Source organism: Taudactylus pleione, unplaced genomic scaffold (genome assembly GCF_031769625.1).
Source record: "Taudactylus pleione unplaced genomic scaffold, aTauple2 ptg000917l, whole genome shotgun sequence".
NCBI lineage: Eukaryota > Metazoa > Chordata > Amphibia > Anura > Myobatrachidae > Taudactylus > Taudactylus pleione.
In genome coordinates this window covers 1,406,049-1,421,613 of record NW_028285318.1, presented here as the reverse complement: position 1 = coordinate 1,421,613, position 15,565 = coordinate 1,406,049, and the positions used below count along the sequence as shown (strand labels likewise).

General features: G+C 42.2%; 1 protein-coding gene across 1 annotated transcript in view; it reads left to right on the top strand.

The window, feature by feature from the left end:
• The window catches only part of MYO10 (myosin X), a 293,546-nt gene that overhangs the window by 198,540 nt on the left and 79,441 nt on the right, over window positions 1–15,565 (top strand). The gene's annotated exons all lie outside the window — the stretch shown is intronic.

Sequence of the window (15,565 nt, the reverse complement as noted above, 5' to 3'; positions counted from 1 at the left end):
TGCCCTTGTTCTCTGGGTGGGAGAAATGCGGTCAAACCCCGAAAATGCGGGTTTGACCGCAGTGCTCTTATGCACCAAGCCTCAGAATGCGATGCATTCCAGGGCTTGGATGCGATGTGTAACGCCATCTTCACATGGCGTTATACTATAGAAGCCTATGGGCTTCTATTCGGAGAGTACTGTAAGGGGGATCCAATCAGATCTATCACAGCACCCCCCGCGGCACGTGTGTATGACACCAGAGGGTTTCTGGGTCATATACCCGGAAGTCGCTCATTCGTAAAGGAAAGCTCTAACCGAAAGAGCTGTCCTTTGCGATTTTCATCATGCATACCAGCATAACTAATGCGATGCGTCATGCATCCTGCCGTCTGTCTAAAGCGGTGCCCTTGTTCTCTTATTTCTCTGTCTATAGCGGTGCACTTGTTATTTAATTTTTTTACTGTCTGTATTTCTTTTCATATGGAGTAAATACTTGTTCTCAGCTTCATTATATTCTGTCTTTTCTGGAGTGAGGTTTCTTTTATCCCATGTCTCTTTATAATGCATTTATTCTCTCACTTCACTGAACACAAGAGCTTGGCATGCTCACTTTTCTCTGTCTAGGGTGGTGCTTGTCTTTACCTAGAGCAGTGCACTATGTGTATAGAGTTGGGCATTTGTTTTTTCAACGCTCTCTTAGAAAAATGATGGATTATATTTCTCTTGGAAATTGTGAATTTTCTAATCTGGAATACACCTGTCCCTCTTTCCACCCCATATGTAGTGTCCTTACTTTAAGTGAGAAGATAATGCACTTTGAAAGGTTTCTATTTTAATCAGAAGATCATTACAGCTCCCCAACTCCCTTGCGTTTATTAACCCCAAAAGGAAGACAGAGAAAATTTGATCATCTGCATTATGCCTACAGCAGAAAATGTACACAAATAGAGCAAAAGAGTCTAAAGAGTCCCAGCCTGCCTACCAGAATAGAGCAGGAGAGGAGCGGTTGTTTCTGTATTCCCCATCGCTCAGCGGTCCGACATCCACACCGTTCCACTCCGGCAGTAAAGTGAAGTATCCCTGCATACAGTATCTTTATAGCATCATGCTTAACGTGTTTCAACTTGTTTAGATCTTTTTAAACAATTCTCTCTGTCTAGACCGGGACACTAGTTCTGCCTCTTCTCTCTGCCTAGACCGGGACACTAGTTCTGGCTCTTCTCTCTGCCTAGACCGGGACACTAGTTCTGGCTCTTCTCTCTGACTAGACCGGGACACTAGTTCTGGCTCTTCTCTCTGCCTAGACCGGGACACTAGTTCTGGCTCTTCTCTGCCTAGACCGGGACACTAGTTCTGGCTCTTCTCTCTGACTAGACCGCGACACTAGTTCTGTCTCTTCTCTCTGCCTAGACCGGGATACTAATTCTGGCTCTTCTCTCTGCCTAGACCGGGACACTAGTTCTGGCTCTTCTCTCTGCCTAGACCGGGACACTAGTTCTGGCTCTTCTCTGCCTAGACCGGGACACTAGTTCTGGCTCTTCTCTCTGCCTAGACCCGGGACACTAGTTCTGGCTCTTCTCTCTGCCTAGACCCGGGACACTAGTTCTGCCTCTTCTCTGCCTAGACCGGGACACTAGTTCTGTCTCTTCTCTCTGCCTAGACCCAGGACACTAGTTCTGGCTCTTCTCTCTGCCTAGACCGGGACACTAGTTCTGGCTCTTCTCTCTGCCTAGACCGGGACACTAGTTCTGGCTCTTCTCTCTACCTAGACTGGGACACTAGTTCTGGCTCTTCTCTCTGCCTAGACCCGGGACACTAGTTCTGGCTCTTCTCTCTGCCTAGTCCCGGGACACTAGTTCTGGCTCTTCTCTCTGTCTAGAGCAAGGTTCTTGTTGATAGTAAACATTGTCTTCCTTATTTCTACAATGATCACAATCCCTTTAGTGTACTTTGGGCCTGATTCACATGTGGATGCAATGCCAATATTTATGCAGTTGAGCGGTTATCATCCACTGCCAATGCGCCAAGATACCTTAGCAATGCCACTTGCAGTGAGAAATTCTTTGCAAAGTGATTGGTATTCCGGGTTCGTTTGGGGGCGGTTATGGGGAGCAGAGGCAAAAACGCTGGTGTGATGTGACCGTTTTTTGGGAGTGTATCTGCCTACATCTGCTAACCCATACGCAGAAAATATGGCGCCAGCATTTCAGTTCCCTCGGCCATTTGATTATTGAAGGATCTGCGGCCGCCACTACATATTTGTTCTTACTCACATGGATCTGTGAAGCTGCCAGTGGGCATCTCAATACATTTCCAGGTGGCTTCAGCATTAGCATATTGTCACATAGCAGCTGCATACGGGATCACGGCTGCAATTACATTAGCGTCCACATCTGAATCAGATTCTTTCTCAGTACAATGTCGGCAGTTATGATGTCGACATTAATAAAATGTCGACACAAAATATGTTGACATTCTCAGAATGTTGAATGTTGACATGGGTGGGGTTAGGCATTCGGAGGAGGTTAGGGTTAGGCTAAGGGAGGGTTTAGGGTTAGGCACTAGAGGTAGGGTTAGGGGTACAGATTAGGGTTAGGGATAGGGGAGGAATACTCACCGGAAATCTGGAGCATCTGAGATCTGACCCGGAAGTGATGGTTACACTCGGGACCTGGCAGCCGCTGCAGTCACCAGGAGCAGGTAAGTGACCGCTCGGCGACAAGGGACCATTTGTCGACATGATGAATGTTTTTATTTCATCAGTGTCTACATGATGAATGTTGACATTATGATCATGTTGACATCTCATGTCAACATATCATACCACACATTAGAGGAAGAATATGCACTGTTCACTGCTGAAAATTACAAAATTTATGCCATCTGTTATTGAGAATTGATTCAGTTTTATTTGTAGCATCCTGATAAATCCTAATTATTTGTTAGGCTATTGAAAATAATTTGTTTTCATAGAGTTTTCAATGGATTGAGAACAGCCAACTTTGTGTAAAAGAAGAATACCCCTTCAGAAAACCACTTAAGTTAACATCCAAGTGACTGGGTTACCTTGGAGATGGTTTGGAGGAGATATGCAATACTCTAAAAAACAAATACATAGTTTAGACCCCATTAATATGTATGCCAAGAGGGTAAACCTGCAGCAGGTTGTCTGTTTTTCTTGGAATTGGTTGTGCTGAGAAAGTATTTGTTGTAAAGCCTCAAGTACTTTCCTGGCTATACAAGTTTTTTTAAATACACAGCCATAGTGGCTCTAGTTATACTACTGGCTGTTGGTTCTCGGTGTGTGCTGATATACTGCAACGGCAAGGCTGTCTTCCAAGTGTGACTTCCTTTGAGCACAAGAAGGAATTAATTAAACAAGCTCAGCCAAACATATCACATGGGAGACTTGAAATACCAGCCTGCCGAAGAAAGCCTTGTTTTGTGTGCGTGCACGGTTCCTGATTTCAGTTTGAGCAGTTACTGCTAGCATGCAGACTTTTTAGGAGAGCAAACAGAGCAAGGAGAGTGGGATAAAGGAAAGGTAGGTGTGCTGGCCTCATTTCTTAGGAATAGGGAATTGCTGGTGTAACCTGAAGCTATGTTACTACCAGGGAAGAGGAGAGCTGTCACACGTCAGGTCTGCATTTCAGAGTAGGTAAATTGTGCATTATATTTTATTATTATTATTACAAGGTTTATGTTGTCTCCCATCAGATATTACTATTAAGAAATATGTTTGTAAGATGAATGTCAGATGTAACAGAATACTTATTTCATGAATTGGCTTTGTATGGTAGTTTCTACTGTACATGGATATTCTACAGAGCATAGCATTATTAATGTTACATGTGAATGGTATTTGTTGTAAAGCCTTTATTGTAATGCACCAATATGTGTGTTTTAAACATCTCGCACAATGTTATCAGTTTACTAGAACATACATTACAAAATGTCACATGTACATAACAGAGAGAGCACATCCAAAGATCATTGTACTATCAATAAATGTTTCATACAAAAGTTTAACAGTATGCAGACAACCCAGTCACCTAATACTAGAGCCTGACCTTCTGCTGCAGTGCATTTTGGGGCATATGTATCAAAGTTTGATGTGACATAAAATTGTGAGATATATATCACCAACCAATCAGCTTCTAACTATAATTTTTTAAACACAGCCTGCAAAATGTAAGTTAGAAGCTGATTGGTTGGTCATATATATATCTCACAAATTTATCTCACATCAAGCTTTGCTACATATTCCCCATTATTGAATAACTCCATCATAATTGCACGATCTTTAAAAAAAAATAATAATAATAATATTGAGCAATCGGATTTTTAAACACTAATTTGTAACCTTTTTGTTTACTTTTTATTAATGCATTTATATTTAAATTATTTATTTATAATTTCTTGAAATATTTATGACAAAGAAATGATTTCCAGATGATAGCTATGTCTTTTTCTTATTGAATGAATAATACACCACGATAGTGAAATATAGTAACTACAGAAATTCTGCATGTTTTAAGCATGGAAGCTCACTTTAGAGACATTAATTTTATCAAAAACATGCAAATATTTTTCTGTATAAAAATATCTACTTTGTAATAATTTGTATTTATGAGGGAGATGTAGCAAGCTATAAAATAATAGGTAGGAGCTGATTGGTTGCCATGGGCAACGTCTTCACTGCTTGATGAATAAACCCTTCAGAGAGAGATAAAGTACCAACCAATCAGCTTCTAACTGTTAGAAGCTGATTGGTTGATACTTTATCTCTTTCCTAGGCTTGTTACATCTCCCCCTATGTCACTACTATGGATGCTGTTGCTTGTCTGTATCTATGTAAATTCTACGTGAGACAGATTCTAATGTATCTTTGGTTACAGGGAACGAGTTTTAAAATTTGTTGCGTATGATAATTGGTGCTCAAGCCAATCAGCTCCCAACTGTCATTTTTCAAACAGATGACAGTTAGAAGCTGATAAGCTGGAGCACCATTATCATACACAACAGGTCTTATCACTCGTTGCATATGATAAAACTCGTTGATATTAACCCCCCTTAAGGACCCATATATCAAAGCTCCAGAGAGATAAAATTGTGAGATAAAGTATTAGCCAACCAGCTTCTGTAATTTTTCAAACACAGCCTGTAAACTAAATTAGAAGCTGATTGGTTGGTACTTTATCTCTCACAATTTTTGTCTCTAAGCTTTGATATATACCCTACTTAGAGGTATATTTATTAAAGGGAGATCAGCCCTAAATACTATAGGGTTTATTATTCTGTATAGGGCTTCCCTGCTGGTGATAGCTATTGCTGGGTATTGTCAGCCATAACCTGCCCCGGCTGCCGCCAATGATAGCTTAACCAAGCAAAGAATATTCAACAATGATCATTGCAGTACATGTACATCCGCATTGCTCTTATGCTATTACACACCAAAGATGGCTGCAGTGAGGTCATTTTATTTGTATATATTTTTTTCTTATCAAAAGTGGCACTGTAGACCTAAACCAGTTTTCCAGTTCACTGGACAAATGTAAACCTGCAAAGGCAATTCACGTATGAGCATCAGGATGCAGACTGTTTGGAGTAGTGGTTAGTGCAGCCATTGACATTCCACTGCCAGCCAGGATTGCCTGGGAGCTTTTCTAGAAAATCAGCCTTATCCTTGCATATTAATAAATAGACTTCTAAGTAACCAAGTAGATTTCATAATTGGTTAGTGTCTTAGTGAGTAGGTATTCTTGGTATTGGTACATGCAGGGTGGTAGCACACTGGTGCCTTCTAAAGCTGATACTTATAGTAACTCTTCCCTCCATGACAGACTGGAAATGTAGCAATAATGTTATCTGTGAGGATGAAAATGTAAGTTTTATGTTTTCTAATTTTCAGTGAGTTTTATGTTTCTAATTAAATTATTCACTTGTTTTGTGTGTTGTAAAAAGTAATGATTATAATTGGGTTAAGATAAAGTATTCATGATGTAAGGGCAGTGTCGTACTGGGGCATGAAGGGCCCACCAGGGGAATGCAATCATAGGGGCCCACTAAGGGGTGGCCAGTCTCGGAAAGGGGTGGCCCGGAAGGTGTGTGGCCAACCACGAGAGAGGAGTGGCCAGCCATTATAGGAGTGTCATAGAAAGGATGGTGCGACAGATGGTGGCGTATAACAATGCACCAATTAGTATCACAGCATGCATAAAAGTGGTCATCTCTTTCTTGCACATTCAGCCTCATGGATGTACATAAGGAAAGGAGTTTGTAGTGTAATTTACATAAACTTGCAGATTGACGTCCACCAATAGACGCGGCTGCCTACGCTTTTGCGTTCAACTCAGAATCGGGCCCTTAGTGTTTTTCAGATCTTTTCACATATTTGGAGGGCTACATTAAGAAGACTCGGGTGGAGCCCTTTTTCATACAGTATTTCCTTGCCAGTCTACCAAGAGCCTGACAGCGCTGGCTGCTGATTTAGAAGTACTACTGTCTGTGATTGGGAAAACTGTTAGGAATAAAAGGGCTTCCTTTTAGCTTTCCCTTAGAGCAGTGGTTCTCAAACTAGGTCCTCAGGACCCCACACAGTTCATGTTTTGCAGGTCACCTAACTGGTGCACAGATATATTCATTACTCACTGACACATTATAAAAGATCCACAGGTGGAGCTAATTATTTCACTTGTGATTCTGTGAGGAAACATGGAAAACATGCACTGTTTGGGGTCCTGAGGACCGAGTTTGAGAACCTGTGCCTTTATAGCCTGTTGCATAAACTCCTCTGTGGTTCCAGGAAGGAAGGAATTAGTGCCTTAAACAGTGTGAGATAACTAGAGACGGAGAACTTAAAGAGCTGTCCTTAAACAGGTCCATCCATGTCAGGGGCTGGCTGGCAACTTTCAGCCAGGTGGATAAACACAAGCAAGTGGCCCTGGCTTTTCTACCAGCACACTGCAATGTGGTGAAATGGTGCCAGTAAATAGGTGTCACTTTTTGAGTTCAGTTATCCTCCCTGGCTATTGCGGGTCAGTTTAAACTGAGTTATTAGTAAACTGAAGACATTGACGCACCGCCACTCATGGTCCGCCCATTGATAGGAGCACCGTGCGGGGCTCCTCCATTCAGTGTTGCAACGTCATTAACTGACATCTGCAACCAGTGACGGACCAAGGAAAAAATGACAGAGGGCACCATAACCAGGTGTGTGTTGGTGGAGACTGAGGGTGTGTGGCTATGGGCAACATTTCCACTTCTAAAAACTCTCACTTTAGTAAATATACCCCTGGGTGTGGGTAATTGTAGTGACACGGCAGCTGGGGTGGTGGAGGGGTGATGGTGGTAGTCGTAGAAGGGACTTGGTGGGGTAGTAGTAGGGACACAGTGGTCATCTGGATTTAGCACAGGTTGAAGGGATACAAGCACAGAATGACAGCCAGGTGCCCCTTCCCCCCCCCTACTGAATCCACAAATGCCCATTACTCCTATAATAATGTAAAAAAGATGTGAAAGCGCAATGAGATATAACAATTAAATAATAGATAATTTAATAATAAGGATGTGATGTATGGAAAATTGGTAAAAAATAGTACTATATCACAAAGAATTAATAAAAACACAGAATATACAATGAAAAGACACTAATAGCATCAAATATATACATAAATAGAATACACATGAAATACTGAATGTACAGATGAGTAGTTGGTAATGACTGTATTTCTGTCTGTGAGACAGAATGAAGTAATTAACCCAATTAATAAAATAGAACCAATGGAAATATTCTTATGGGACAAAATGAAATAATAGTCTCGGATGATATAGAAAAAGACAATAAGAATGCTCCTGTAAAAGGTAAATTAGCGTTGGTATTGTGCACAATACAGGCTAACCTTAGAGATGTGGCTCCCGGTTAGACTTCACTGAAACACAGAGGGCAGTGTCCAGAATGCCTCTCTGGTATATATCTCACCGACCAAGGAATGATCCGGCCTCCTACCAATGTAGGGGAATGAATGTTGAGTGCGGTGGCAGTGAAAATTGGATGCGGAGTAACCGCTGGTGTGAGGCCGCTATGAAAAGATCTGAGGACTGGTCTCTGCCCGTCCTGTGAGCGGCAATGGCTATTCGTAGCTTCTGCTGTCGGCTGTCGGGACTCCGTGTGCAGGAGAACCAGGGGGTCAATGCGCCCAGTCTCAGCTGATGAACGGCCGTGATGGAAAAGGGCCGTGCTGACACACTCCGACCTCCGTCAGATGGTTGGATCGGGATAGTTCAAAGTCACCATATGAATGCCCTAATAGATGCCGTATGGTACTGTGTAGGTGGTCGTGTGGAATCAATAAATGGGTGTGGAACAGAAGTGGGCTAACGCGTTTCTCAGCCTTTAAACGTCCGGCCGTTTCCTCAGAGACAATGAATGAATAATGGCTGGCTACTGGGCAGCTTCTCTGTATTCTACAAGAGCTCATGCTGGGAGTGTTTTTTTAATACACTTAAGTGGCATGTAGTTTGCATACTGTTCCTTGCTCCCAGTGTGAGCTCTAACCTCTCACAGACAGTGGGCGGGATGTACTAAGCATTGCTTCCGCGATGCGGTACATCCCCCTTGACTTCGGGTACATACCGCAGTTCATTACCGCGGTATGTACCAAGAATTTCGCAAAGGACAGCTCTCCCAATAAGAGCTGTCCTTTGCGATGCTGCCGGGCAGAGGGACTTCCGGGTTGAACACCCAGAAGTCCTTCTGCGCATGCGCAGAATGACGTGGGCCGCGGGTGCTCATCCCAGCTAGGTGCATCGAGATAAGAAGCCCATAGACTGAAGGTGGCGTTACCTAGGGATGCGAAGCACCAGAATGAATCGCATGCTTAGAACATTCGGGGAATGTGGTAAAACCCTTGAAAACTGCATTTTTGGGGGTGTTGCCGCATTTTCTCCTTTAGTACATTCCGCCCAGGGAGAGAGTAACCTGACTCACTGCAGAAAGGAGCCATCATCAATACCGGCAGCGGCAGACTCTCAAGAGTTTTACAGAACTGCCCCCCCCACCACTGGTATCCTGCTGCCTCGATTAACTGGTCCCATCAGCCGTGCCATCAGCACTCCAGTATAGTGCTTGCTAACCTTCTCTGGCTCCAAGTAAGTCCTGTCTTCTGGTCCTAATGGTGAGCTAAACTTGCAGAGGGCTTGGCCATGCCCACCCGCGGGAGTGGGCGAAGCTACAAGCCAGGTGATGGGGCAGCCCTCAGTGGAGAGTCAGAGTGGCACTTCATTCACTAGCTCCAGACGGCTGGGTTGTGAATTAAATGAGGCAGGCTTGGCCCCGCCCTAGTGGGAGTAGGCGGAGCTACACGTCGGGGGGATTTTGAATTAAATGAGGCAGACTTGGCCCTGCCCGCCCACCGGAGTGGGTAGAGCTACAAGTCCAAGCGCCCACCGGGGAATTCACCGACTCCCTGGCAGCCCAGTCCAAGTCTAGGCTAGCACTTCGTGTCAGACATTCAACACAGGTTTATAAATGTATTCCAGCACATACTAACCTTTTTTTTACTTTTACATAAGTTCATATTTGGTTTTTTTCTGTTTTACATTGAGTAACTTTACATGATAGAAGAGTGCAGGTGGTCTCTCATTAAAAAATTTGATAGCATTATGGAGTGCTTCTTATTTACACAACTATTTACCTTTTTACTACTACTACTACTACCACTATTATTATTATTATTATTATTATTATTATTATTATTATTATTATTATTAAAAGTTGTTTTAGTGGACTTGCATGATACTGAAAAGCCATCAATACCTTATGGGCTATGTCTTAGGAAAATATTGACATGATAAACTGAGCAGTACAAAATTAGTAGTGATGTTTATTGAAATCATCTTCCTTCTTGGGGATGGGTGGATGGATTTCCAGCCTTCCATACAGTGACCTAGATACTTTGATGAATGGTTAAACACAAAGTTACACTTTTGTGATTTCTACGGTTTTGTGTTTTGCCTGAATGACTGGCCTACATTTAGCAGAGCGTTAAGAATAGGATACCCTGTTCAGTTAATAGTAGCAGACAAAGAATATATAGTGCGCTTTGTTCCGCTGACAGAGACAGCATTTACTGTAATAACAAATGTAGCAAGGTTAGGATTAGAAAAATCAGGTTACCTTGACATTGTCACTATTCTGCATTGTAGTATTAAGTGGGACAAAAACAATCCCTCAGCCACCCAGCACGACTTTTAGGAAGAACTTTGAGAAATTCTGAACAGAGAAAATAATGGTTTGAAACTCTCTATGGACCTGGAGCACGGCTTTTTTCAGTATGTGCTGTTCATTTACCATGAGTGCCACCAGTTTTTGGACTTTGTATGTATGAATGACCACCGGAACTGCTCAGCTGGGCCACGTAATCTGCTTTGGAAGAGGCAGTCCCTGGTCTCACTACTCCCAGAAATTGGGCTGACCCACCTCCGTTTTTTGGGAACACTGGCTGGCCCTGCTCATTCCCCAGCCTTAGGGGCACTGCGAGGGTACACACACGAGACGTGTGCAGTGCAGATCCTGCGCATGTGCTGATCTCTAAGATTCGGACTTGTATGCAAACTATTGGACTTGTATACAAGTCTGAATTAGGCCCATGGGCAGTGAGCCTGAGTCAGACTCGGTCGCAAGCGCTGAGCGCTCGCAACCGAGTCGATGGTGGCCCACAGCGCATGCACACGACGGAGCCGGCTCCGTCCTGCGCATGCGCGAGACCCGGCTAGCGACGGGCAATCCGTCGCTTCGGGTCTCGCACCAAAGGGGGCGAGCTGTCGATGTTGAGTGACAGCTCGCCCCCGTTGGTGGGCGGGCCGGGGGGGGTGGCTGCCCAAACGGAGGCGTTCCCATGAGAACGCCTGCTGTTTGGGGGTGGCCCCACTGACATCACAAGTGATGTCAGTGGAGAGCTTCCGGCTCTGTTGTGATGAATGAGACCCTACCACAAGGGTCTCGTCGCAAGCCCGATGGCGTGATGGTCTTGACCATCGGTGGTCACCCACAGCTATGCGAGCATCCAAGAGGCCACTCCAAAAAAAAAAAAGCCCGGCCCTGATTCAGAGCGAGCGGCTCTGAATTAGGCCCAGTATTTTAGCATTCACTTACATGCACACAACACAGAGAAATGGTAAGGCTAGTGTGCCTTTATTGTCAACAAATCCCATGGTGCCACAATTAGTGTAAAACTAAAGTTGTAAAGAGGAGGAATATTCAGCAAAACAACAACATGAAGGCTACCACATAATGATACATGTATTACACTGAGGAACGAGAGGCAAAGGTTTCAGAATGGGAATCACAACCCTCAGTCTTCTGTATGGTTACTATGGGCCAGAGCCTGATCAGAGGAAGACTGAAATACCACTGTACACAGAAGTTCTGCGAAAATATGCTAAGATTTGTACAGAGATTCCCACCGGCTGCCTCTCTAATCTGCCGCTTGCATACATAGACATGCCATCGCTCACACATCTGTCAGATCATCGATCCTCTGAGAACCCTATGATTGCTCAGAATGTCGGAAGTCAGCCGTCGGAGACTCTGCAACTGAGTACACAGACGCAGTCGCAGGTAGAGACACGCTCCCAAAGTGGTTGCATCACGCCTGCATGTGACTCCCCATCCCCCCCGTTACCCTCTACAAATGGCCACTGAATGTCAATCACTATGCATCCAAGTCCTCACTGTGACAGCTATCGCATGCGCTGTACAAAATAAAATAATGCTGAACTCCGCAAACATTGGCATTGCATCCACCTCTGAATCAGGCCCTATATGTGGGGACAAGAAGATTTAAGCATGTTTAAGCAAAACTTGATTTCTCATATCTTGTTACATGAAATAATCACACTGGTTATTACTGACAGAGTACACACACTTTATCATGTCAAATTTCCTGGTTTGTTATTTTGTATCTGATATACTAAAATGTAGCTATCTTGGTAAATGATTTCACCCCTGCAATATAGTTTAAGTACATTGGTGTGGTGATCCATATATGTCACCTCCACTCGGTAGAGACAGCCATTTGTAGGATGAACCAGAATTCAGAGTCTTAAATCACTTGGTCCTACTGACATCACAGAGGAACAGTGCACTATGGGGGATATTCTATAAAGAAAAAAGGATTACTCATTTTGATTTAATTAGTTTTTAAGATTGTTCTTCTTTGTACAACACATGTTATACCACTATGTTTCTTCCATTTCCACGTGTGTGTGTGCGTGTGTGAGGGTGGGGTTAATCTGCATTAGGGTTTGCATTCTCATAAATATGGTTCTACCCAGAAAATGGCCGCCAACTTTGGTTATTTTGTAAAGTTGATCTTACAACAGTAGAATGTTTAAAACATACAAATCTGAGATTCATTGATGGTGAGATCCTGAACACTGAGCTCATGTCAATTTACTTCAGCCTGTCCTGCTGTCACTTTGTATGTCTGTAGCAGATGTCGCTACAGGACTCCTCTGTGTTCTCATCTAACCCCAATCTGTCCTCGTGAAATTATTGGACTGTCTATTAAACAGGATTCAAGTCCTAGTCATGCAAAACTGCTAATGACTCTTAGATATAAGCAGAGTTTATAAACAAAATAAATAACAGTAGTTTTCAGTTACAAGGAAGACTGACTATTGATGCTATACTTGATGTTACATGTTTTATTTGCACAAGCCCTTTGGTGACCTGAGGTAACATCATAAGCGCAGAGCCGCATGTTATGCAAAACCTCCAACAAATGATTTCTATAGTAAAATCTTCCTTTGTGCATATCAATTGTGTGCGGTCTCTCTGTAATTGAACAAGTGCTTTCTTTGATGAGGTAAACTGTGACCTGAAGTCACCACCATATTTCATCTTTAGTAATGGTCACATGGTTCAAATTCCCATCTGCCCCTGTGCTGTAAAGTCAGGTCTGCTTGTATTTATTAGTTAATAACAGATTTTCTGTTGCTATATAGTATATACCAATATGGCATAGTGGCCAAGTATCCCAAATTTCAGGGATAGTTCTGGATTTTAAACATCTGCCCAACAAAATTTCCTGTTTTCATAATTGAACAAGTTAGTGATGCAATTCTTCTTCTATATACTGAATGCTACTTTTACTATTTATTCTTATATGTTAATACAAAAGTGCAAAATATTATAGCCTAGGGCTAGGCTAGTATACATATCTTGATGGGGATGTAATACAAATGTCCCCTGTAGTCAGTCCCATGCATGATGTGTCTGGATGCATCTACTCAGCAGCAAAGTGGTCCTGGAAATTATTTTAAAATGTTGATAACTCTGCAATCTGCACCAGTCCATGCATTCATGTTTCCATAATGCAGATCAGTACCTATATACTTTCCAATGGGTGTCTGCACATTTATTTAATTCCATATTGAGGGTGTTGAATGCGATGAGAATGCATACTCATATTACAATAGACTCTACAGGTTCTCAGGGAAGCTTTATGTCACAAAACAGACTCAGATAATTGTATGTAGGCTGAGGTCCTGACTTGGAAGATGTAACTCATGGCATAAAACATACACCACAAGCCCTAAAGCTCCAGGTACACACACACAAATCCTAGTATTAACATTGTGCTGTAATTAGCCTGTAAGGTTGCACACAAAAGGTTATCAATGTGGGAAAGTACAAAAACGGTAAAAGCAGATTTAAAACATTTTTGAAAAAAATCATAATTAAAAAATGTTTTAGCAAAACAATAAACTATTTTTATATGATTTTCTTCTATTCTGTCCATCCATTCAAAGATGGTGATAACAATATCGTGGCAGTACATTTACCAGTACATTGGCTTCCCCATAAAAGGTATCACCAACAATTTTGCCACCGGCAGGGGTTTTTGCTGGACAATTTATGGGGTAAAGAAACAAAAAAACATATAGCCACTAGTACTGCTTTTGCGCCTTTTGATAAATATTCCCAATGTTCTGTAAAGGTTTTCCTCAGCAGCAGTCTGCTGATTTAATGCAAGTTATCTATTTTTATTTTACAAATCATCATTATACATAGCTTCAACTTCTAAACCAACATCTTTAATCAGTAGCGTTTATTTGCTAATAAAAGAGACCACAAAGCCTACTTACATTCACAAACATAATTCAAGTGCAAATAGACAGGAAAACCATAGTGCAGTGATTGTATAGGCCTGTATATAAGGCTAGCTAGAAGCTGGTTTTCAGTTTTCATAGTTTTTAGTTTTCATAGTTTTTCTGAGTGACACTTTGGTTTTGTATTATTTGCTACTGCTTTCTCAGGGAGGCATGCTTACATCTTTGAACAGAAAATATGGAGAAGAAAAAAAAAAAGCAAACAAAATACAAATGCACCCCTTAGCCCCCCTCCTCTTTGTAGTTACATAGGTGTACCCGTTACCCATGTTTGAATCACTTCCTGTATTTGTTCCTGCTGTAAAACGGCTTAAGTATTCTGCTTTTGTTTTACCTGTTCTGTACTTGTTTTACCTCATTCTTGTGAGCACTCAAAATAAAGAATTACTAAAAATAAATGTATAAGTTTATGATGCAATGAATAACAATGACAATCAAAGATAACAGAACTGAATCTGACATGTTATGATTAGTGGCCAGGGAGGAAGAATTCAGTTGCTGGTCTAACAGGTTGTAATATCCTGCTTATGTGTTCTTTACTGATTTAGCACACCGGCAAAGTACATGGAAAATATATATGGACCATGTAAATATAGCTGTCACTTAGTCTGGGTCCTCTGACTTCTCAGGGTCAGATATGCACTGAGAGATCATCTCATTTACACGTTGCTCTTCTTTACAATGAGAAGCATACTATGGGGGCTTAGCATGTATGTACTAAGATTCAGGGGGAAAACAGCCATATTTTGCTACTTTTTCCTGCCATTTTCAAAACCTGCCGGATTCAAACAAAAATGCTACAAAAAAAAAAAAAAATGTATTACACACCCCACATTATACATTCCTGTCCCAATGTTTCACCTGTAAAGTATATGTACCACCACATTTAGCAAGTAGATATTTTACAAGCCAAAAAAAATAAAAACCTGGGCCAAACAAAAGAGGTGGTTATAACAGGTGATACAGCTCACACAGCAAGGGCGGGATGAATCAAGCTTTGCATTTTGGATGTGATGTATCCCACTAATGATCGCATGCATACTGGCATTTAGTAACACTGTATGCATGATCATTTAAGCAAAGGACATCTCTTCCGATAAGAACTTTGCAGTCGGGACTTCCAAGTTATGGCCCTGGAGTCCCTCTGCTTATGCACGGCTGCCATTCAGCACGTGCGTCCGCTACGGAAGACCCGGGATAGTTTCCCAATAAAAAGCCTATAGGCAATGCCATCTATAGATGTCGTTGCCTGCCAGGTCCAAGTATAAGCATGTGCATATGAAAAGTGCGGTCAAACCTCCGAAAACTGCATTTTGAGGGGTTTGATCACATTTTTAGCTTTGATGCATCCTGTCCCAAATGAGGAGCCTCAATAAACTTATTGATGCTTCAATCATTTTGAACTTAA